Source organism: Diadema antillarum, unplaced genomic scaffold (assembly GCF_040938485.1).
Source record: "Diadema antillarum isolate AM-2024a unplaced genomic scaffold, OU_Dant_1.0 scf00000001, whole genome shotgun sequence".
NCBI lineage: Eukaryota > Metazoa > Echinodermata > Echinoidea > Diadematoida > Diadematidae > Diadema > Diadema antillarum.
Window position 1 is genome coordinate 616,233 of NW_027270890.1, and position 23,784 is coordinate 640,016.

The following is a 23,784-nucleotide window of genomic DNA, read 5'->3' on the forward strand; positions in this document are numbered from 1 at the left end:
ATTTTCTTCAGATTACTTGGATATTCCCACAAAATCCTTCCAAACCAGGATTCTGCCACTGACATCATTTGTCAATCATTGGTAGTAATATGATTAACAACAGATATTGGATTGTATCTTTTCCTAGACTGAGCATAACTTGCATGTTTGCATGTTACTAATAAGTTTTAAAAACTTAGATATTGCATGGAAACATGCAACTTGAGCATTTTTCAAAAGTAACAAAGATTCAGAAGAATTACAAAAGGGCTATACACTGACTTTTAGGCATTGAAGACACATATTCCCCCCAAAATTCAAATACACCACCATTGATCAGACATGCTATAGTTCACAATCTCCACAGGAGTTAGTATATAAATCAGAATGCAGCCAGGAGTCTCCCAGGGTGAGGTCTACCCTTTAAATGCATTACATTTCAAATAAATTTGCAGACAACCCAGTGTGTCTGATGACGTCACAGCTATGCCCTGTCACGCTGTAATAGCGGTTATGTTTTCCATTTTAACGGCCGTTATTAATGGCAATAACATTCTGGGGCAGCTGGCATTTTCCTGCCGACTGCTTTTAACGCACCCCTACACCTTCCACAACTTCTGCAGAGTCGCTACAGTAGAATGGTACTATGCTGAATCATTTCCCCAAAGTTTTTTCTTGTCTTGGTTGAAGAAGGGGAAGCATTTCTCCTCTTTCTATAATTGCCAAAGCAGAGATGGCAACATTTCAGAGTAAGTTTTAATGATGGTATCACGGTAGCTCTCAAATACAAAGTCTCAAGTCTTGAAGACCAACATGGTTTTGGTAGGGGACAAGCAGTGACTCAAATAAAAGCCACAACAAAATTTAGAAGGCTCTTTTTGGGAAAGTATACATTGTATCATAAAATATTCTTGTAATTCCCCTGACATGATCATGTTTTACTCCAAAGCAAAGAAAGAAAGAAAGAAAGTGATATGATCACTCAAGTTAATGTCATATATCATGACTATGAAATGAATGGGACTTTTTACAACATGATTCGCTACTTTGATTTTTATCAATCTTGGTTTAAAGGAACTGTACAGTACTGGTTGAGGTGGGGATTCATGTTTTGAACATTCTTAAGAGATAATGAGAAATCTCTTATGAAATATGAAAGGGCATGTAATTTTAAGAAGGATTCAACATTTATTTGATGAAAATTGGTTTTCAAGTGGCTGAGATATCCCAAAAAGTGATAATAATAAAAGGCGACAGGCCACAACTTTATTAGGATCTCATTGTTTCACCTTGTTTTTGGATATCTCAGCCATTTCAAAACCAATTTTCATCAAATAAACTTTTGATACCCCTTAGAATTGCATGCTCTTTGACATCTCATAGAATGGTTTCTGAATATCTCGCAAAACATTAAAAGCTAAATCCTCACCTTGATCAAAACTGTACACACCCTTTAATATCCTAAACATAATCAGCTTTTTAGCAAAGGAAGGATGTAGCTACAAAAGAATAACTATTATTTGTTTTCTCTCTTTCTGATCCCTCCCCTTTTCTCTCTCCCTCCCTCTATCAACATTTCTCTTGGGATATACAACGTCACCGTTTGGTGTCAGAGGAATGGAAGGAAATTCTTCTCAAACAGGTTTTGTTTTATGCCAAAATCTCTGGAAATACAGCAAATCATATGGATATTACTACTTCGATGATTTTTTTTTTAATTTTTTTAATCTCTTTTTTTATTTCTTTATTTTTTTAAGATTTCTCTAAAATTGCACTGAATGTTGTTCAGATATCATGTGAGATCATTTTTTTTTCCTTTTTAATCTGAGGAGGCTTACCAAAAGATGAAAACAGGTACACATATAGGTACTGGCAGGTACAATCAGCATAAAAGGTTTTCAAGACTCCACAATGCATTTTAAAAAATTCTCAAAGATAACTACGAGTATATGGCAGTATGTACACTGCTCAAATGCTGTTTGAATGTGCTTGCACACCCAAATGCATTAGGACTGCTTGCCAAAAAAAAAGCACCCAAAACAAAGAAGTGGAAATCAAGCCATGCAGTCAGAGATGATGAAATTAATTTGATTGCATTCTGCATGGGCGGGGCACACAGCTGAGCTGCTTTTAGCCTGAAATATTCCTTCCATTGTGGACATGTATACTTTTGCTGATAATTGAAACAGCCAGACTTGACGGCAAATTAAGTTTATTGGAGACCAAATCAAGATGTAGACTTGACTGAAATTTCAAGGGTGCTTGTAAATTGGATGATTCAGAATCTCTATACTGTGCTGGAGCATGACAGAATACATTCCCCAAATGATAACAACCACACAACAAACATGATTACATGAGCATTGCTGTTTAAATTTGAGTTTTGCAGCCAATTTTAGTGTGCAATCTTACTGCAATTTATCAACAAGAATGTGTATGTAAGCTTTATTTTAGGGTGGCACTCACAGCCAATTCTAAATCTATTGATTTTTCCCCCAAATGCCACTTATCTGCAAATCTTGAAATGCATTACAACAAAAAAATGAATGATAAGTTCTGACCTGACAGCTGGTAAAGTTACACTTCTCAACACTATCATATGAGAGCAGGAATGGTGAAACCTTGCAGTTGTTGTCATGGCAACTGCTACAGTAGCTATTGTCTGAAGAAGTCTTCCCTTCTCACTGGGCCAATTAACAGTGATAAATATCAAAAGATCAAGTATATTCAGAAACCTCTGGCATGCTTCCACAGCCAGCAAGGAAAATAAGGTATATTTTTCATCTCCTTTGAACATGCTGGCATAATAACAGTCATAGTAACTATCTAGGAATGCTACTTCTCTGATGTCACGGTATAATTTCAGTCTTTTCTGCAGTTCTGTTTTGTGAGGTTTTCTTTACATGCCATGCTACCAGCAGAAATATTTGTGGGCTTATCACAAGATGTGAAATTGCAATTTGAATACACCTTGACACAATTCCTGAGGAACAATGTCATACAAGGTTAGCTGTATGAGCATTCATGATCCTCATTCCTATCCAATCTTCTACTGATCATACCCACCCTCCCCCCTCCCAACAAAAGTAAGCAATAGAGTGCAACAAATAAATGAAACTGACAATGTTTTGAGGTTGAAGTAGTGAAGTAGAGGTGTAACTGGAAACATATACTGTAACATTTACTCTCATCAGGATTATTTCAATGCATATCGTGTACTCATAATTTGATGACCCTGTGAAATCAACATGTTATTGATTGCATATCCAACATCCTTCAGATTCCCCCCCCCACACCACACACACACACACACACACACACACACACACACACACACACACACACACACACACACACACACACACACACACACACACACACGTACATACACATACAGACACTAAAAATTTTACTGATCACATAATGAAAAACAAGTGAAAATATGTGCTGGTTCCAAATTAACATGCTTCTTCAGTTGACACATAGCTTATAATCAAATACGCAATAGATTATATTTTGTATTGTTGCTGCACTGTGTACTGCACTTCAAGGCTTGTCCCTGTCAGAACAAATATATCATCTATTCAATTCTCTATCTGAATACCTGTTTATGTGATAACTGTGTATTGTTGATAAGAAAAACAAAGGGTTTTGAGGGACTCAGCAATTTATAGCATATGTGTAAACAGTATGTTGTTTCTGAGGCACATTATCTGTGAACTGTTAATGGATTCATGGACTCCTGTTTGCCATGTTAAAGGGATCATATAGTTTTGGTCAAGACCTAACTTCTGGTTTCTACCATTATTTGGTGAGATAAGGAGAAACCTCTTCCGAAATATGAAAGAGCATGATATTCCAAGAGGGATTCAATGTTTATTTGATGAAAATTGGTTTTGAAATGGCTGAGATATCCAAAACAGAGCAATTCTAATAAAAGGTGGGACCCTCCTTTGATTAGATTGCCTTGTTTTACTTTGTTTTTTAATATCTCTGCCATTCCACAACCGATTTTCATCTCATAAAGTTTGAATTCTTCTTAGAATGGTATATTCTGTATTATTTCATAAGTGGTTTTTGGTATCTCACAAAAAGTTAAAACCCAATCCTCATCTCCACCAATACTATGAGGGAAAGGAGCTGATGGGTTACATTGTATGCTGTCAATGCAACCACTAGCAATGAGGGTGTGACTGGTTATCATGCAGCGATTGACTGCTGGAATTAGGTATCAGTTGGCAGACTTATGATATCTGTAGGCAGCTGGGAAAAAAAGCCAATAACCCAAATCATCATCCCAAACTTTATCAACCCGTTGAGGACGAGTCCCGCGTATACTCGGGCAAGTGTCTATGGGAAATGCGTGTTGTAGCAAAATCAGCCCGTCCTCAACGGGTTAAAGAAACATTTCCTTGTTTTGTTTTATGGCACGTTGGATATGGCACTGCAATATTTCCTGATGGGACCGTCTGAGAGCAAAGATATGTCCCAAGATAAAATTCTCACTTATCTTCTTGTAGGAACTTAATACACAGACTGCAATCATTTCTCACTGACAGAACTAACCATTGGACAAGACTGGCAACACGTAAGCTCTCATAAATGCACATTAATGTGATCTAATGAAATTAAAAGGCAACTACGACCATAATGGCATGTAAAATGTCATCTATCACACTTCACATTGAACATGAAAGAGACAAAATTACCCACTGATGAATTTCTTTGTTTTATTTCATTATTTAAAGAGGGAGCCTAATGAGCTGAGGCAGAGTGATAATGGGCTTATTTGTAGTTGGCTGTTTGATAGATCTTGTGGCTTATTATCAATGCAGACTGGTTAATATCCCATCATATGCAAGAACTTATGAGTGAGCCAAATAATGGTTCTAAACCTGAGAGGTATAAATGACAAGGCATGTCTTTCCAAGCATGTCTTCAGATTATCTTTCCTAGTTTGCACTTCATCAAAACTTATTTGGATTTAAGGAAAGTATGTAACATACACACACTTTCACATAATGACATATGATTGTTTTAGAGCTACCCTGGTGCATAATTTCAAACACAACAAGGAAAAGTAGAAATTACGCAGTGCGTAATATATGTCCCCGCCGGAAGTAGCATTTAGTAGCAAAATGTACAATATAGGTAAAAAGATGAAGGTCAAAGGTCAAAGAAGTCAAAGGTCAAAATTCTATGTAGAAGTTTTGAAGCCCTCACCTAGTGCCATCACATAAAGCAAACGGAATCAAAATCGGGTTAGAAATGGCGCAGGAGTAGCATTTTGTAGCCAATGTACAATATAGGTCAAAAATCAAGGTCAAAGGTCAAAGAAGTCAAAGGTCAAAATTCTGTGTAGAAGTTTTGAAGCCCTCACCTAGTGCCATCACATAAAGCAAACGGAATTGAAATCGGGTTACAAATGGCAAAGGAGTAGCATTTTGTAGCAAAATGTACAATATAGGTCAAAAATCAAGGTCAAAGGTCAAAGAAGTCAAAGGTCAAAATTCTGTGTAGAAGTTTTGAAGCCCTCACCTAGTGCCATCATATAAAGCAAACGGAATCAAAATCGGGTTAGAAATGGCGAAGGAGTAGCATTTTGAAGCAAAATGTACAATATAGGTCAAAGGTCAAGGTCACAGGTCACAATTGAAATTCTGTATGGTAGTTTCAAAGCTCCCATGTAGTGCTATCATATAAAGCAAACAGAATCAAAATCGGGTTAGAAATGGCGAAGGAGTAGCATTTTGAACATTTTGATCACACACGGACGCACACACGGACGGACACACGGACGGACACACGGACACACGGACGGACACACACACGTACGGAGCCCGTTTCATAGTCCCCTGCTCGAACTCGTTCGGCGGGGACAAAAACTCACCCTTGCAACATATGAATGGATATCAACAGATTAACATGTGTATACATACAGTATCATACGTACCAATCAATCACACGCTTAAATGTGTAGGTCTACACATATATGTTTAATATGCTACAGATAGACAAACAGCAAGATAAATTTGTCAAAATAGATATAGTGCGCCTGATTGCAGTATGTGCATGTATGTGTGTGTATCTCTCTCTCTACATCTAGATGTAAAGTACATACACCCTGAAGGTCACACATGATGCATCAAAAATTTGGTGCAACAATTAACAGTTATTGGATGGTAATAATGCATTAATCTCTTCTTTACATCTTTCATATACATACTATATACACATACACACACACACACACACACACACACACACACACACACACACATTTAAATACTAGTAGCAAGATGACTGTCCTGACTGCACAAAGTGCTTGAGCCTTTGAGCATGGGCAAGAGAACAAACACTGGCGACAAGGCCCAATTCCATTCAAATACCCGAAATCAGCAGGAACCAAACGCCTCTCCCCAGGTGCCGCATAACTCCGCTCTTTAGCAAGTCAGATTTTGGTGCCTACACTAGGCAGGAGGAGTAGTAGGGAAGAAGAGGAGGAAGAATAGTACACGCAAGATGAGGAGGGAGTATATATAGGAGAAGGAGAAGGAAGAAGAGGAACAGCAGTGTGTCTATGGGTCAGCACATCATGTCTGCTACAAATGTCAGGTCATCTGCTAATACAGGTCAAACATTTGTAGAAATCCAAGCTATCTGCTGAAGATGATAACAGGAAAGTGTCATGCACGGATCTGATCATTGACCCTAAAAATAAAGCAAAAATAATATAAAGTCCCTTTCAAATGCTTGTCAACGTTATCCACAGCCCATCTGTGATCATTTACTCCATGTTCATGGAATGCTGACAGTAAAGTCACGAGAATTTGAGTGGCAAGATATACCCTTAACATCATCATTCTCTGCAATTATATATGGGCACAGTATACTCATGACACGTAGTGCCTCAACCCTCTCATTAAACATGAACTCTTTAGAGGTAACATGTTTCTGCACATGACACATTGATTCCAAGAACTGACTCAAGACATCTAATGGCCTGCTACAGCCTGAAACCAGAACCATGTTGAAGATCAACATTGTAATGTTCACATCAAAATGAACAATATTTTCTTTGGGAAACAAAAAAAAAAAGAATCAAAGACACCTCTAATCATCAACAGAACCACAATAATTTCAAGAGACAATTTTGATATGTAACTCAAAATTGTGGCACTGCAAGAGACTGTGTGTTTTTTCATGTCTCATTAAGATATGCTTGTAAATTGTTCTATATTATCCAATATGGACCTAAGAACACACACACACACACACATACACACACACACACACACACACACACACACACACACACACACAAATGCACCTACTCTTGACAATGGAAGAGGAAAAAAATCCAAACACGATGTTTCATGAACACACAATTCTGCTGTGATGTGTGGCTATCTGTACATCAAAACATGGAACATTAAGGGCCAGAGTTGTAGATGTGTAATCATAGGGAGTATGCAGGTCCAAGTTTCAAACAACTCTCTCTCTCTTTCTCCCCCTGCCTTTCTCTCCCAATCTCTTTATCTCTTTTGTATGTATGTATATTCTTTGCTTTGAAACTTTCTGGTTTAAACTATGGGCAGAGGTGAGTAAAAAATAGTACTATTCACTGAGGGGTGCAGCCCTGAAGTGAAGAGTACTTTTGGAGGCACCAAGGCCCATAGTTTTAACCAGAAAGTCGAAATAAGGCAGCCTACCAGCAAACAGATTGTACAGATGAATGATCATATGTCATACATCATTTTTCACAGGCAGGGAATCTTAATTCAATAGTTGTCACTGAAAGAAAAAATTGCTCTCCAGTACTGGACAACCAAGACATTGCACATGCTGTATTTTAATGGCATACCCATTCTTGATTGGTTGCCCCAGGCTGGCATAAAACAAACTTTTGTGAATATCACAAAGCCTGGTATGAGGGGTCAAAACAGCTGTGAAACAAGGCTAACTACTCCACAAGCCACGTCTCTGGGAAAGTGTGGTCTGTTCTCAACATGCATGCATGGTAATTTCACATCTCACCTAGATGATCTAACTGCCTTGTATGTGATCTTGCACCAACACAATCAACAGAAGTTCATCAGTGAAGATATTTCAGTTTAGGTTAGATATTGCAAAATAGAGAGTCCAAGCCTTGAAATTAAGTAAAATCCATTAGAATTTGATGACCCTACCCATGCACCCAAGATAAAATGACAGAAAAATCAAATCTGTAATAATGTCACTTTTGAGAAATATGGCTTTGAAGTTGTGGGTCCATTGAAACACACTTTAATAGACTCTAAGGTATGTGCACATACACATTTGTGCAAATGGGATTTAAACTCATCAACAGCTAATATTTAAAATAGATTTCCAATCTGGAAACTTCTTCACAATTTCTTCTCACAATGTCTCATGATTTTTAAGTATTAATGTTACTTCTGACTGTTTCGACAAGTTCCTCTATGATTTATAATGCATACTTTTGTGTGCCTCAGGGACAGAATAAGAAAAAACTATGTCTAGTAGACACACAAACTTTATTTTGCACATTTAAAGTATCTGCCAACACTTCATACACCCAACTGAGTACATTGGACTACAAAACTTTCCCACTGGGTTTCCTCTTTAAATGAGCTGACAAGACAGATGCTTCTATTTTGTTTTTTCATTGTTGATATTAATAACATCCCAGCTACACAGATTTTGAATATTTGCTATCCACTTTCATTATCAAAAGTATACCTATATCTTTAGATAATTCTTTGAATATGCTCATAAAACAGACTTAATAAAAGCAGGAGAGATAATGATATTGATGGAGTATCTGCTGGGAATGGTCACGGTGTGAAGACTAACTGTACTATAAAAAAAATAGACACAAAACATGCTGCATTCTGCTATTTATGGATGAATGTATAGACAGCATGCCGAGTGTCAAAAGTATAAACAACTTTCAAATACACCATCCCATCAGATAAAAAACAATTATCTGAATGTATACTTTGTAGGGTGGACTTTCTTTTGACAGATTAGGTACAATTTTAAGATCAGTGGCATTCTTGCATGGATAAATAATGCTAAACTGGTCTCCTCCATTCTACAGGCATTGATCATTACACCAACACTAACAGCTGACAAATATTCTATGTCTAACATAAGATTACCACAGATAATTTACATTCAAGCCATCACATGAATTGTGTGCATCACAGAAAAAAAGAGACAGTCTGTACATAAATCACCACTCAGGTATGAATTTGTCTACTGTTCCTTACCGCTGAAAGTCATACATACTTTCTGCAGTAATACTGGAATCCAACACACGGAATGAGAAGCAGAGAGAGTTTACATTCAAATATTTCCAATCAAGAAGGTGGCTAAAGTATGAGAGTAAAATAATTTTCTTACCCCAGATGTTGGTAGATCACAGACTTTATCCATATGATACGCACAACATAAAAAAAGCAAGCCAAAACTGGAACTCCACTACATGTGAAATGAGGTGAGTGTTTTGCTCATTCAAGGAGTGACCGTTTGTTTCCCATTATCTTCCACAACAATCTTCAGATATGGAAGAGTTTCTCTGACAGTCACCGCTTCATATCTCCAGAAGATCTCAGCGCGTGATGAATCCTGGTGGGTAGTGCATCCTCAACGATGTCAACTACTACGCACGACACCACGACCGTGACCCTCTGAAGGGAACAGGGTCAACGTGCAAAAGAGGAGGATGAGAGAGGAGGTGAGACGAAGAGAGGAAGAAATTAAACGCACGAGAGAAGTGTTTGGGAGAAACATGGACACAATATCTGCAGTATTAAGACACCGGTATCTGCCTCGGAGTGGTGTAAAGCTCACACAGTGTGTTTGAAGCTTGGAGAATTTTGCAATATCCTCCACCGATGGCATCTGCTGGGAAGCCGTCAGCGGCACTTTTTAGCCTCGGCAGCTGGACGTCCTGCGAAGATCGGCTGCACGGAGCGACGCAATCACACCATCAACAAGCGATTGGCAAAACGAGTGAACCAGGAAGTAAGCAGTGACGGAGCGTCACAGAGACGGAGAGAGAGTGTGAGAGATGCGAGCGAATGCGTGAGTGAGTGGGGGGAGGGAGAGAGGGAAAGTGAAAGAGAGGGAGGGGAATAAAGAGCTCATGGTTGGTTGAAGTAGCTTAGCCATTGGTGGAGCAGCATGGATTTGCAATACTAAATGAGCAGAGGTATTTAGCTATATAGCAGTGCAAGCTAGGCCATTCATGCCTGCTCATGAGTAGTAAGAGATGTTGCAGTTAAACACTGGTATGGGTGGGCATGCATCTAGCACAGGGTAAGAGCAATGTGTGTTTGTCAGTATGTGCATCTGCATACCTTGTGAGTGCATATATGTGTATGTGTATGTGTGTATGTGTGTTTGAGAGTGTGTGCGCTTATAAATGCATGCTGGGTGTAGGTGCCTGTTATGGTGTGTAATCTTATGGGATCAAAGACGGGCACAAGTGTGTTTACCTTCGAAGACACACCTTCACTGACTATAAGGCCAACACAATTTCAAACTCACTGCTCAGAGTCGCATTCTGCTAATCCGGGGTAAGGACCCCTGCCACACACTGCTCATAAGATTAACCACCCCTATTCCCATAACCCTGTCGCAACATATTCTAATACTTTTTTTCTTCTCTTAACCCATTGAGGAAGGGCTGATTTTACTACAACACGCTATTCCCATACACACTTGCCCTAGTATACTAGGGACTCGTCCTCAAAGGGTTAAGTTTTCATCAAAAAAAGTATTTGAGACAAAAAGAGAAGACATAGATTTCATTAACCAGCTGCAATAATACACTACAGAGATATATCCAAAACAACAAAGAATAACACAGAACTTCAAATATTCCATTCATCACTTCAAGGACTGCACAAATAGCAACATTGTCTAATTTCACCCATACATATATGCTCATTACAATTTGATACACAAAACAACTCAATACTTTCTTTTAGTTCTGGAAATTGGAAACTGCTACTTTTTTTTTGCACAGCAGTGCTTTTGCAATTTCCTTACACACACACACACACACACACACACACACACACACACACACAGAAATTTTAAATCAAAACATCTTCAGTAGATGTAAACATATGAGTAAAATATCTTTTTCTATCAATTGCTGTGCAATAAACTTGCCTAAAGATTTTTTTTCTTTAAACAAAGAGTGTTGGGAAAATATTCATCTAATTATTGTAAATACGTTTAATGAAAGCTGTAAACAAGTCCTTACCAACACAACATTGGAAAACAGAGAAACCTTCCCTATAGACCTAATATGTTTAAAAAAATCCTATTCACTATTTCAGATTTTTGTCATATATGACACTGCTGAAGTCATCTGTATAATGTACACACACACACACACACACGCACACACACACACATATCAATTTAAAATTTATATAGCGCTTAAGACAAACATGTTTCAAAGCGCTTTACAAATTATCAAAAACAAGCAAACAAACATATAAAACAACTACGAATACAAATAATCAACAGTACATAATCATCAGTTCTGTTAATAAAATATATGGGTTTTAAGTTTCCTTTTTAAAGTGTCAATAGAGGTTGAGGACTGAATATGAGTAGGGAGGTTGTTCCAGAGAAGGGGGGGGGGGCACAAATAGAAAAAAGTGCATACATGTAGAAGTTAATCTAGGAAGCAATCAGATTTACCATTTTATCTTTTGATAAGTGATCAGGTTCTTTGATTTTTGAAAGTACATTTTGTCTCTGTGACATTGATTTATTGTACAAATATTTCTACATTTGTGCTTCCATTTGTTTAAATATAATACAGTGTGGAATCTTTAATGATGTGGACATTTTGGGATATTTTGCACTCTGTAATACCAGCATGTAGACAAACACATACAATACTGGACTGCAATTTATCTGACTCAACTGAGAGTATCACTAGTAAAATGCTGCCAGACAGATATTTTTTTTTTTAAGCGAAAAAAATGAAAACATGCAAGACTTCTCTTATCAGAGTGAGCATGACAGATTGATGGCACAAAATTTCTCCCTTCTCAGTGGGTAGTCTCCCAACAAAATATTCCAATGACTATACAAACAATTCTAGATGCCAAATCAAAATAATGAATCCGACCTGGTCATTACAAAGGACAATATGCACAATCCTTGCACAAAACAACAACAACAACTTGCAGGGTATGGTTGGATTTCATACCAGTTTTGCTGAAAAGTTTCTCATCAGCGTGCCACTACAAGTGCTGTAAAACAAGGAATGTTCGCGAGAGCCAAGTTTCACGAAATTAAAATGCACACCAAAGATCACATCTACACTATATGCATTGAATGTCAGAGGCAACTCGTGAAAATTTCATGCTACAAATAAGGTCATCGGCTCCCATTTGTGAAAATTTCACGCCAAGAAAATATCATGCTTTACAGTATACATCCTCTTTGGTGAAAAGTGCCAAAGTAGTGACCTATATTTCGACTCTGAGATAGGACACAGCTACTGCTTGAATAACCAGATATACTGTACATGCCACTGGCAAAGAAGACTACATTTGAAGACAAGACCAAACCAAATCAGTTTCAGAAGGTTTAGCGTTGCATGCCTGTGATTAGAAACTGAATACATTCGTACGTGTCTGTGCATGGCCTCATACTCCAGAGTACTGGAAAGCATCATTGTCACAAATGCTCTGCAAAAATTAAGTTTAAATTGCCTGATATGTGTTATCAACTACCACTGTACTTCAGTATCATGTTAACTTTGCGTTAAAACAATGTTTCCTCCTTTGAACATACAATGTACTATTCATTTCAATTTAATTCAGTTCAATTGAGCTTTTATTTCTATCGCAGTCAAACAAATACACAGTAAACATAAATAAATCATACACTGTTCACAAATTCTAAGCAATGCAGATCATGAAGATTTCATACAATGTTAAATATGAAAAAATAAATATAAAAAATGCATATACTTTGAGGTAACTACAAAGTAAGTGACTAAATTGATGGAAAAGAGTGATTTACAGAAAAGCAGAGCTTGTAAAGCATAAATTACTTGGAAAAGAAACTTTCACTATCATAAGTATCATTAATTTGCTCTATCTCTCATTTTTAGATCCTACAGCTTTTATGGAGGTACAATTACATTTCTCTTACTTTTATTAGCTATATATGTTACCATATGATGATGAAAATGTTGATATGATTATGTTAATGTATTGCCCTTACTTTAATACATTATCATAATTAAATGTTTATTTCATTGTTACAAATATCTCCTTATTTTGAGAAATATAAAAAAATTGAAACTGTAATGGCTTTCAATTCAATTCAATTTTATTCGGCACAAAATAAATCAAAAGTACATTATGTACACAATAAAAACAAAAGCAATGTGTATAAACATACATGCACATGTTATGGAAATTAATGCAGGAACCCCTTTGTCAAATCACACAAGGGATATAGAATGATAGCTAGAAAGATTGATAAAGATAGACAGATAGGTGAATACATGAATAAATACATAGATGGACAGGCAGAAAGATGAACATAAGGTGATCAACAGCTGGATAGATAGTTACATAAATAGCCGGATAGGACGGATGGACAATTGCTATTGCCTCAATGAAACTGACGTTACTCTGCTCACACCTATAACGGGGCAATCAGAGAAATTTAGTTTGTAGACAAGGCAATAACATTTGATTAAGACAACAAAGAACTCATAACATTCCATTACCTGAGTAACCAATGATGATCAAGCTCTAAGCTGCACACACTCATCAATGATCATATCTAGCAATCTTGTGCTTAGTCATGATTTGCAAGTGTGTGGTATTGCAAAAATGCTCACCAATGCTACAAAGACAAGAAAATTAGTTTTCATCGCTCACTCTCTCTTTTTCTCAAACTGTCCGACTCTGCCAGTCTTGTGAAAAGTTGCATACGAATCAGAAAGAAAATAGGGATGAAAAGCAGTAACATTCTCAATGTCTGACCAAGAGTTCCTTCAATAATGATATGATGGTTGTTGACCTGCACGAAATATCACAAAATGCCTGTATCTCATGGCTTTCATGGCTTCACATGCTATTTCTGGAAGATAATGAGTCCCAAGACGCCGTTCACTGAAGCATCGCTGAAACCGCCAAGTAGGCACATTTACGGATACTTCCTCCTCCAGATTCATCAACATGTCACATTTTCCTTCACCGGCCTACATCCATGAGACAGGAAGAATCACAGAACAAAGTGTTGTTACGTGTCCTGGTTTATTTGGTTTATTTTAGGATGTTTGGGGGAGTGGACATGAGAGTACGACAACTCTTACACCAAGAAAATTGCAGTACCGAGGCCGGCCTACATTTTGATGTAAACACACATGGGGTCCAAATGCAACACTGCTTTTGGACAACCTCTTGAGGTGGTATCTGGCCCGTCTCTGGTTGGTCTACTTTTGGTGTTAACCAGCACCAGCCCAAATGGAGATAGTAGTAAACATTAGCGTACATGTGCACAAACTGCACACACTGCAGCTGTTTACATACTCCTGTCATTGCACGATGAATTCTCTTTCTTGAGAGATTTAACATACTAATATTTCATTGAGGATTTATTGATATCTAAAAAAGAAATCAGGCAAGTACTCTTCTGTGCAGGAAACTTTGTCAGTTACCGTGGGTGGTAAATTACGTATCTTTATGTATGTTAGACAAAATTTAAACGAATGTTGGTACAAGTGGATCGATTCGACCATATGCCATTCTAAGTTTTTGTTTGTTTGTCTTGTTTTTGTTTTGTTTTTGTTTTGTTTTGTTTTTACATGGAGAGTGCAACTGCAACAAAATATCTGTTTTCATTTAGGACAGCCAGATATCATTGGTATAAAAGCACAAATTGTGGGTCTGAGTACCATAATTTAGGTTGGCCTGGCAGTGTAAATGGGGTCAAAGTTTCAGTCAAATAATCACGGGTCCACATGCCACATTCAGCTCAGAAGGGATTTCCCCTTCCAATATTTAAAGTTAAACAGACTCTTCTCCAACTGCACAAAGCATTTTACAGAAAATATATACCAGAAAAATTCTACAATTCCAACAAAACAGAAAAGAGAATGTTTACCCCAATGATGATATCACAGCTTAGTATCACAGCTGAGTCCAATGATCGCTTGCTTAATTTCAGCAAAAAGCAATACAGGTAAGATACTTTCACAGAACAAGTAACCCTAACAAATTATCCACATACATTTAAAGTGGACTCATTGCATAAAATTGAAAAGAGCACAATTAAACCTACTCTACAACTGTCATGATAATCCAACATCAACATATTTTCTTTATATCACAAGCAGATGCTTGTAATGTACAACTCAAGACTGCTGGCTGTAGAAAGGCAGTGACCAAGACTATCCCCTTTATAGGGGATGGGGATCGTCCCTTTAAATCTCCATTTACCAGTTTTACAAGGATACATTTCGTGTGTTTGAGCCTCACCGGTCAATTCCATTCTTTGCCTACCACACTTTCAGGGAGAATGCTCTGAGTGCAAACAATGCTAAGTGGCAGAAGAGGCAAAAAAAAAAAAAGAAGGAATAAATGGGGAAAAAAAGAAAATTAAATCTATGCCAGCAATCTCACAACCTTATCTGCAAATGCTGTTCACGGGCACAAAGCATCTAACGGCAGGGGGGCCCTATGAAATCAATGAAAGAGCGTCAGGGAGCGTACTCGACAAGTGCCAGCAAACAGTGGCAACAACTTTGGCTGTGGCCTAATGCTCTAGCGATCAATTTCAACTTTGGTACGTGCATCTCCTTCCCCCCCCCCCCCCCTCCTACTGACATTGTAATGTCCCATTTCCTCATGTTCCACTAGCAGTGATATGCAGACCCTTCCTTCCTTATGGACTCCTCTGCCAGTTTTGTGTATGCATGTGTGTGTGTGTGTGTGTGTGTGTGTGTGTATCTTTTTTTCCCCATCAAAATACACATTTATGAACGCCATATGCCTGCACTGCAGCTACTGGATAGCACTGTAAACTGACCACAAATGATATAATCAGAAAGATTCGACTTTCATTTTGCAGGATGAGAAGAAAAGGCACTGCCATTGCAACAATGAAGAGGATTTCTTGGGTAATAAGATCTCGTTTTCATTTTAACATTATTACTCCTCTTCACGTTGGCACAAATAACACATGATATTATGATAGTATTGATAGTATTGTTCATAGCATCAACATCATTATATCAATGAGTAAAATGTACAATAGTATATAGAAGAATTTAAAATGAATATGTCTTATTGGTATAACAAATTGGTGCTGTTTTGTTCCAGTGTTCCACGTTTTACAAGCGTGGCTTTTTTAGTGGAACACTGTTTTCCATCATTGTGATTATTTACTATTTTTGTTGCCATGACAAAGTGCATTGTTTCTTTTTTACGACATCATTCGTGTATAATATACTTTATATTGTATTGAAAAAAATCCTTCATCGGACGAGTGTAAGAGAAATGAAAAAAAAAATTGTATCACTTTGGATTATGTCAACTTTTTCTTTTCTTTTCTTTTCTTTGTGATGATGGAAATAAATAAACTATTGAACTATTGAACTATATTAACCCGTTGAAGACTTAGTCCATAGTATAATACTCGGGCAGGTGCCTGTGGGAAGTGCGTGTCATAACAAAACCAGTCCGTTCTCAATGGGTTTAAACAAAACACAACCTAACCTTGTGGCACTTCAACTCCTATGAATAATTGGAAGAAGCTTTGGGCTTGAGCACTGTCTTACAAGACAAAGTACTTTCTTGGTAATTTGCTTTCTAAAAAGTCTGCTTATACATGATTTCATATTTTCTAACAAAATTAAAACTACCTGGCATTCATGTAAAAATTTGACAGATAATGGAACTTGAAAGCCTTTCAATGTCATTTTACCTCACAAGGTACCTTGCAAATGACTTGCCAACAGTTACCAATTAATGCCTCATATACCGGTACACTGCAGACAGGCTCTATGTACCTATACACATGGGGTATGAAATACAGCTTCATTAGGTGATCCGAGTATCCTCTCGGATCACTGAACTGTATCTGTACGGATTCTTTCTTCTTTCTTTGTTTCTTTCTTTATTTCTCCTCAAAAGTTGTGCAGAGGTTAGCTCAGAAAGTGCATTGCCTATCAATGTCAAACTTTTACCATATAAATGTATAGTGTCCAAAAGACGACAGATCTAGTGAAATCATTGTGATCAGTCGACCGTGAGTCATATGAAAACACATTTTCATTCATATCTCATTAATGGAATGGAATTTTGCAATCATATTTACGTCACATATATTTCAAGTCAAGCGCATTATACTCATATTCTCAAAATTCATCTTTACCCTTAAAACGTGCGCGTACGCCCGCGTTGAAATATTTGTATGCTCCAATCAAGCTCAAATTTTTTTTTTGCACACGTTTCAGACCATTTGGAGCATTTTTTGAAAAATTGAAAAAATTGGACGGACGCGTACATGCGCGCATATACGCACACACAGCTCATACGCAATATCGATTTCCCGGTTTTTCACACAGATCGGATGTTTGAAATGTCAAGGAATAATTCTACCAAGTTTCAAGTCAATCCGACTCAATATGACGTCATACGGGCCTGTCAAAGTCGAAATTCCGCGCGCACGTCAATGGCGATATATAGTGCAACTATGCCAAAAAAACGCCAATTTTAAACCCGATTTTACTCGTCAGGATGGATGGTGACCCCCCATTTTCTTTACATATTCTGAAAGCTGATGAGTTGTACATGTCATTTCATGGGGTGGCAATGCTGCCAAAATGATTAAAAGATATCAAATATCTTAATAAAGTAAAAAAAGTAGATTTTCAAAATGACGTCATCAAATTTCAAGTTTACTCGTGCGTATCTCACTAATCCTTCGCTAATTTTTACCCAGATTTCAGTATGTTGCAGCTTATATAATGGTCTTTCAAACATAAATTACAAAATTTTGATTGGATCACGGCATCACCTCGTAAAAATGGATTGAAATTACTCTTGTCAAATTTGACCAGTTTACGTGTTATCTCTATGGGAGTGCAGTTTTTCTGGAAATGAAAATTGACATGACTATTTTTATCGAGCACTAGCTCACTTACCCTTCGGTAAATTTCTCCCAGATTTTAGTATGTTGTAGCTGAGACTTTACGCTACCTGAAATATGCCCTTCATTTTTTCAAAGGATGTCGGGATCACATCAAAAATTTTGGTTGAATTTAAAGCTTATCTTCTATGTATTGAGATATTTCTTTCTTTCTGCAATTTTCTTTGCAATAACTCCTGAAAAACAGCCTTTATTACTTTCATATTTTGCACATGTTTAGTTCATGTCACGTTCATTATTTCATAAAATAACAACTACTTCATCGGACACCATCTTGGGTATGTATATTAAGGTCAAAGGTCATAAATGTTTCATCCTGTATCTTGGTGAATACATGTCCTATCTTTCCCATATTTTGCACACGCAAAGACTATGTTACAAGGATCATTTCACAAAATAACCAGTTTTTGCTCAGATGCCATCTTGGGAGTGTAAAGGTGGGTCAAAGGTCATATGTATTTGTCGCTGTATCTTCGTTGTCTAGTGTATACAGAATTTAGTACCAAGGATGGCAGATATGACTCCCTTTTCTAAATGAGAATCCAAACATTACACGGCCAATGTCTCTAAACACAGATGAAACCTGTATGGTCATGCATATTGCGATCAGGACTCGAATCATTGATAAAAAAAAAAATTGGATCACCTTAATTTGTCAGTAATGACAAATTACAATCTCTAGTTTTTATCTGTTTTTGTAAGTTTGTTTGTTTGTTTGCTTGTTTTTTGGGGAAGGGTGCCTCATTTGATTAAAAATAACTAAATAGATGCAAGACCACACTGTATATCTACCTAGAGATATGTACATATTTCTTGTAGGGTCCCCATCTATTTCTACCAAAATGCAACAGAATAAACACAATTTTTTTCTCTCTCTCTCTCTTTATCTCATCTCCTTTTACAGGTATACTTCTGTAAGAGTTGCAGCTATTAGGTACATTATCTTGACATATTCCTGTATCGATAAATTTTAATTCCAAAAATGAAATTAAATCATATAATGAATTACGTGTCGCAACCTTTTTTTCTAATCACATATCAAAAAGCAATTGTCTTTTTCAAAGACCAAGATTCATAAAATATGGATGGATTAAAATGAATAATGAAGGGAAAAAATGTTTCAGTAATTCATGAGCAGACCCAACCATGCGTGTTCTAAGCTCTTGTGCAGGAGCAAATCACAGCAGCAAATGGATATTAAAATCTAGTGTGCTTTTACAACAAACATGAGATGTAATACCTGACCTGTTGCAGCAGTGCCTCTTTTGATTATCTAAATTTGATCTTCCATATTCATCAAACTCATTTTCATTGCATCTCTCTTTCTCTATGTCTTTCTCTATGTCGCACTTCTAGGATCTAAAATTTGTCCATACATGTATTTGCCATGAATCCTTTCTACACAGAACACATGGTAACTACGGAGATGAAGTGACCATTTTCAGATCTTGCCTACCTACGTACATGCAAGAATACATCCTTAAAAAGACTGATTTCATTTCAAATGTTTCCCTACGGTCATTGTTCTTGTTGCCATTGGCGACAACAAAAGTTATTTTTACCAATTTAGAGCACTTTATAATTTCAATCAATTAAATTGCTGTGAAAGCAATATGACGTCAATGCCAACATAATTGCAAAAAAAAAAAAAAATCAGGAAAACATCATTCCTTTGGGCACTCTACCAAGTAGTAAATGGAATTTGTACTGCATTCAAATCACAATGGGGTAATATATTTCTAGATGACAATATTGAAAATCAAGAGGGGGGAAAAAAACAACAACTTGTCAATCGAAACTGAAAAGTGAGCTATCGTAACATTTGCCTGGTTCGTCTGGTTTCATTAGATCTTTCTTCTCGCTACTTCATGAGTAGACATTTTTCTCTCAGTGGGAGCTTTGTAGAAGCCATCAAAACTTGGCCACAATCGTAACACCAGCACAAAACATTGTCTCTGGTTTGATTTAATGTTCCTCCTTTCAGCCCAATCTCAATGCATGCGTCATGCTTCAGTTGATAGTTCTCAAGAGGTCAAGATTACGGGTTACCTGGAGTTCTCACCGCACACAGAGAAGTATCTATTATTTCCATCGCATATAATTCTTTCAAAACATTCCATGGGCAGATTTTTCTCAAATGTTTGTTGATTCATCCACAATTACATCACATCATATCTGAGTTTAGGCACAATAAGAATGAACACCAGCCATGTAAATCAGGCATTTGTTTTGTTGTTGTTGCTGCTAATACTTGTTAACAACGAGAGCTCTTATCATATTAACTTCTTTAAATGCTGCCTTTCTGGGGCTTTCTCATACCGCATTCACTCTGAAATTCAAATGAGAAGGAGCCAAGAGAATAAGAACTCTTCTATCCTTATTTGTGCAGGTGAGAAAAAAAAAAGAAAACACATTCAATAGCTTTCCTGAGCATGATTTTTTTGTTACTGCTTCCAACCACCCCACTTCATCACGGTCACTGCATCATATCCAACCATCATATTGTTGCCATGGATGAAATGCTCTGCCCTGTCTGCCATACAAGCTGCCATTGGAGCACAATAGGGCCATATCTTGCCAGGGGAAGCCCCCCCCCCCCCCCCCCCACACACACACACACACAATTTATGTAAGGAAATCCACATCCCTTTAACTCCATCACTACCACTGTTGAGTACAATATGACAAGCATCCATGGTATTGCAAAGTCATGACTGTAACAGGGTTAAGGCAGGAAACAGTACTGCAGGTGTCTCATGCTTGTGAGGGTTGATATGACACTTGACACCGACCACTTATTCATAATCAACATTGAACACAGTTGTCTGACACTCCAGGAGTATGCGTGGGCGTGTTTTCTCTTCTGTCTACTTCCCCTGTAGATTTTCATACATTTGTGCATATCATGCAAGTCATCTCTAAATCATTATCACACTCGGCAGATTGCCACGGTACCAAGCTGCTGAACAGCTATTGTATGTTGGGTACAATGCAGGTTAGGTGCTGGTTTTGCATTAAGTTTTCTTTTGTTTTGTTTTGTTTTGTTTTTTCTGATCAAAGAACCTATATGAGAAATATGTAGTCACAATGTCATGAAAGCTCAGTTTTAGTCAATTGGATGACATTTTATTTTTTTAAGATTACTTCGCACATACACACACAACATATGCACATGAGGTATATAGCTAATATGCACGTCCATCAAGAAGACTAATCCATTGCTGAGAGAAAGAGGGTATGACATGGGCTGCGTTTATCATCTTTCCCCTGTTTGAACGGCTTTTGAAAGCCTTTTCCAAAGCCCTTTCGAAAGCCGTTTCCACAGCCCTTTAGAAACGGCTTCCAAAATAGTTGCGTTTATTAACTCTTCGCGAACACGATAACTGGCCTGTCACTGCACAGCTGCATTGCGCAATTTGACCCGAGAAGAAGAGGTCATATAAGGCGTGCATGGTTCGTAACTGCAGTACAAAGCCGTTTCAAAACAGCTTTGCGTTTATCTCGCTTCAAAAGGCTTTTAGAAACAGGTTTCTGAAAACCTGTTTAGGAAACCTGTCTCGGAAAGCACAAATTTGCGGCTTTCGAAAAGGCTTTCCGAGAGGGCTTTCAAAACAGCTTTGCTTTTATCAACTCGTAAAAATTCCTTGAAAGTTGTTTGGAAAACCCGTTTCTGCCCAGAGGAAAACCTGTTTCTACTGAGAAAAAGAGTTGATAAACGCACCCATGTATTCATCAAATTTCACAGGCAAAGAGATAGCAAAGCTGAGCTTAAAGACACACTGCTGTAAGTGGGTATCTCATTGGCATGGAGACTAGGCTGGCAATATCTCCTGGAGACTAGGTTGGCAACATCTCCTGGAGATTAGTCTGTTCTCCAGGGAGTCATAAGAGAATCAAACATGTTCAATTTTTTTCAGAGACATATTCTAGCCTCCACCTAGTCTTGGAAGCATCCCTGCTACATCCCCTCAACATCTCCTTTATGAATAGTCACAGTCAAGCCATGGTGACATCACGGCAACCCCGTGATGTCTCCACAACCTTGCAGAGATACATTGAAGACCGATACCTCCCTGCCTGAGAAGATGTCTCGGAGAGGTCGTGGCAACATCTCCGCGACTTCCAGGTAAATAAGTTGTCACCTTGTGTGGAGACATCTCGGACATTGCCCTGGAGTCACCTTCTTGGTATAAGAACGCAAGCCATTTCTTGGTCCAGAGAGTCACACGAGTCACAGCAGTAGCAGTGAAGTCTCCTCTAGTGTGATAGGCTCTTTACAGCTTATCCACCTTCATTGATTTTCACTTCCCATTCTGTCTGGTCTATGATGGTTCAATTCTGTCTGCCTCATCCTCTACAATGTACCTCATTATGTTTGAATCATTTTTTATAAAGGAAAAACTTGCCCCTCGTCTCTACCCTGTGACCTTTGATCTTTGCCCTCATGACCTGACCATATCCTCAATTCTTCTTTGCATGATTAGACACAGGTCCTACTGTAGACAAATTAATCTCTAGAAGATATACTTGGTCACACTCCACTTCTCACTGTAGCAACAAGAAAGAATTACCTGCACATGCACAAATGTACAACCTAAAAGGCCTCATTTCCTGATATCTCCATTTTGCATTACAATATATGTCAATAATTCAACACCTTACTGAACACAAAATATTCCTTGTGATACTTATGTTATCAAAGATATCACATTCTTGAACATACAACAAAAAGAAGAAGTCGCTTGCTACACATCCTCTCAAAGAATATTCATGATCTATGTGACACTGATATTTTGTCTTTCTGGTTTGGCAATAAATTTTGAGAAATGTGGATGAGATGCCATGTTCAGCCACATGACACAGCAAGCCACTATTCTCAAATACTCGTAGACTGTTTACATGAACTAGCACATTTAAGGTGTCAGTATGTTAAATGAATTAATTACTTGGCTGTGAACGGTAACAGTATTCATCAACATCATGAGCCCAATTTGCCTTAAAATTTTCACTAATCTGTTGACATTTTTTCATATTATTCCTATATAAAAATACAAATGAACAACCATCTCTTGGAGTACTTCTTTAATTTAAATACATCCTGTTTCACTTGATTACTGGTACAATGGCCAAAAGTGATAGCTTTGAGCACAGTGGACAGAACGGAAGGTTTAAGAGAAAGAGCCGTAAGCGTCAAATAAACTGGCTTTCATGGCAATTACCTCGTACAGCAACATCCTCACTGAATACATCAGGCACATAAGAGAAATGGGAGCTAATGAAAAGGTCTACGGTTAATAACCCGGCCCCTGAGCACCCCTTAGGGACTGCACCATCTTGTCAGAAGAAATCACATGATCCTTGTCTTAGTGTCTGCCCAGGCCTGTGCCAGCACAATTTGCCATTGACACTGGCAGTGGAACAAGAAGAGGGCTGAAACTCAGTACAAAGGAGCTGCATGTAGTGACAATAATTACACAATCCCTTAGCACTCAGCGTGACAGCATATGCTGTCAGACTCTTCCCGTCCTGCACACACTGGTGGGGATGCGCATGTAATGAAATTAAAATGACTCTACTCTGTCACTGCCCGTC

At 37.8% G+C, this 23,784-nt stretch overlaps 1 protein-coding gene across 4 annotated transcripts in view; it reads right to left on the reverse strand.

The window, feature by feature from the left end:
- Positions 1-23,784, reverse strand: part of LOC139726971 (diacylglycerol kinase beta-like) — a 275,552-nt gene that overhangs the window by 238,452 nt on the left and 13,316 nt on the right. For 2 of the 4 annotated variants that reach the window (XM_071638321.1, XM_071638248.1), the window contains exon 1: positions 9,388-10,073. The exons of the other annotated variants lie outside the window; for them this stretch is intronic. The gene's annotated coding sequence lies outside the window, so the exon portion shown is untranslated. Of the gene's footprint in view, positions 1-9,387; positions 10,074-23,784 lie in introns of those variants that run through there. 4 annotated transcript variants of the gene reach the window in all.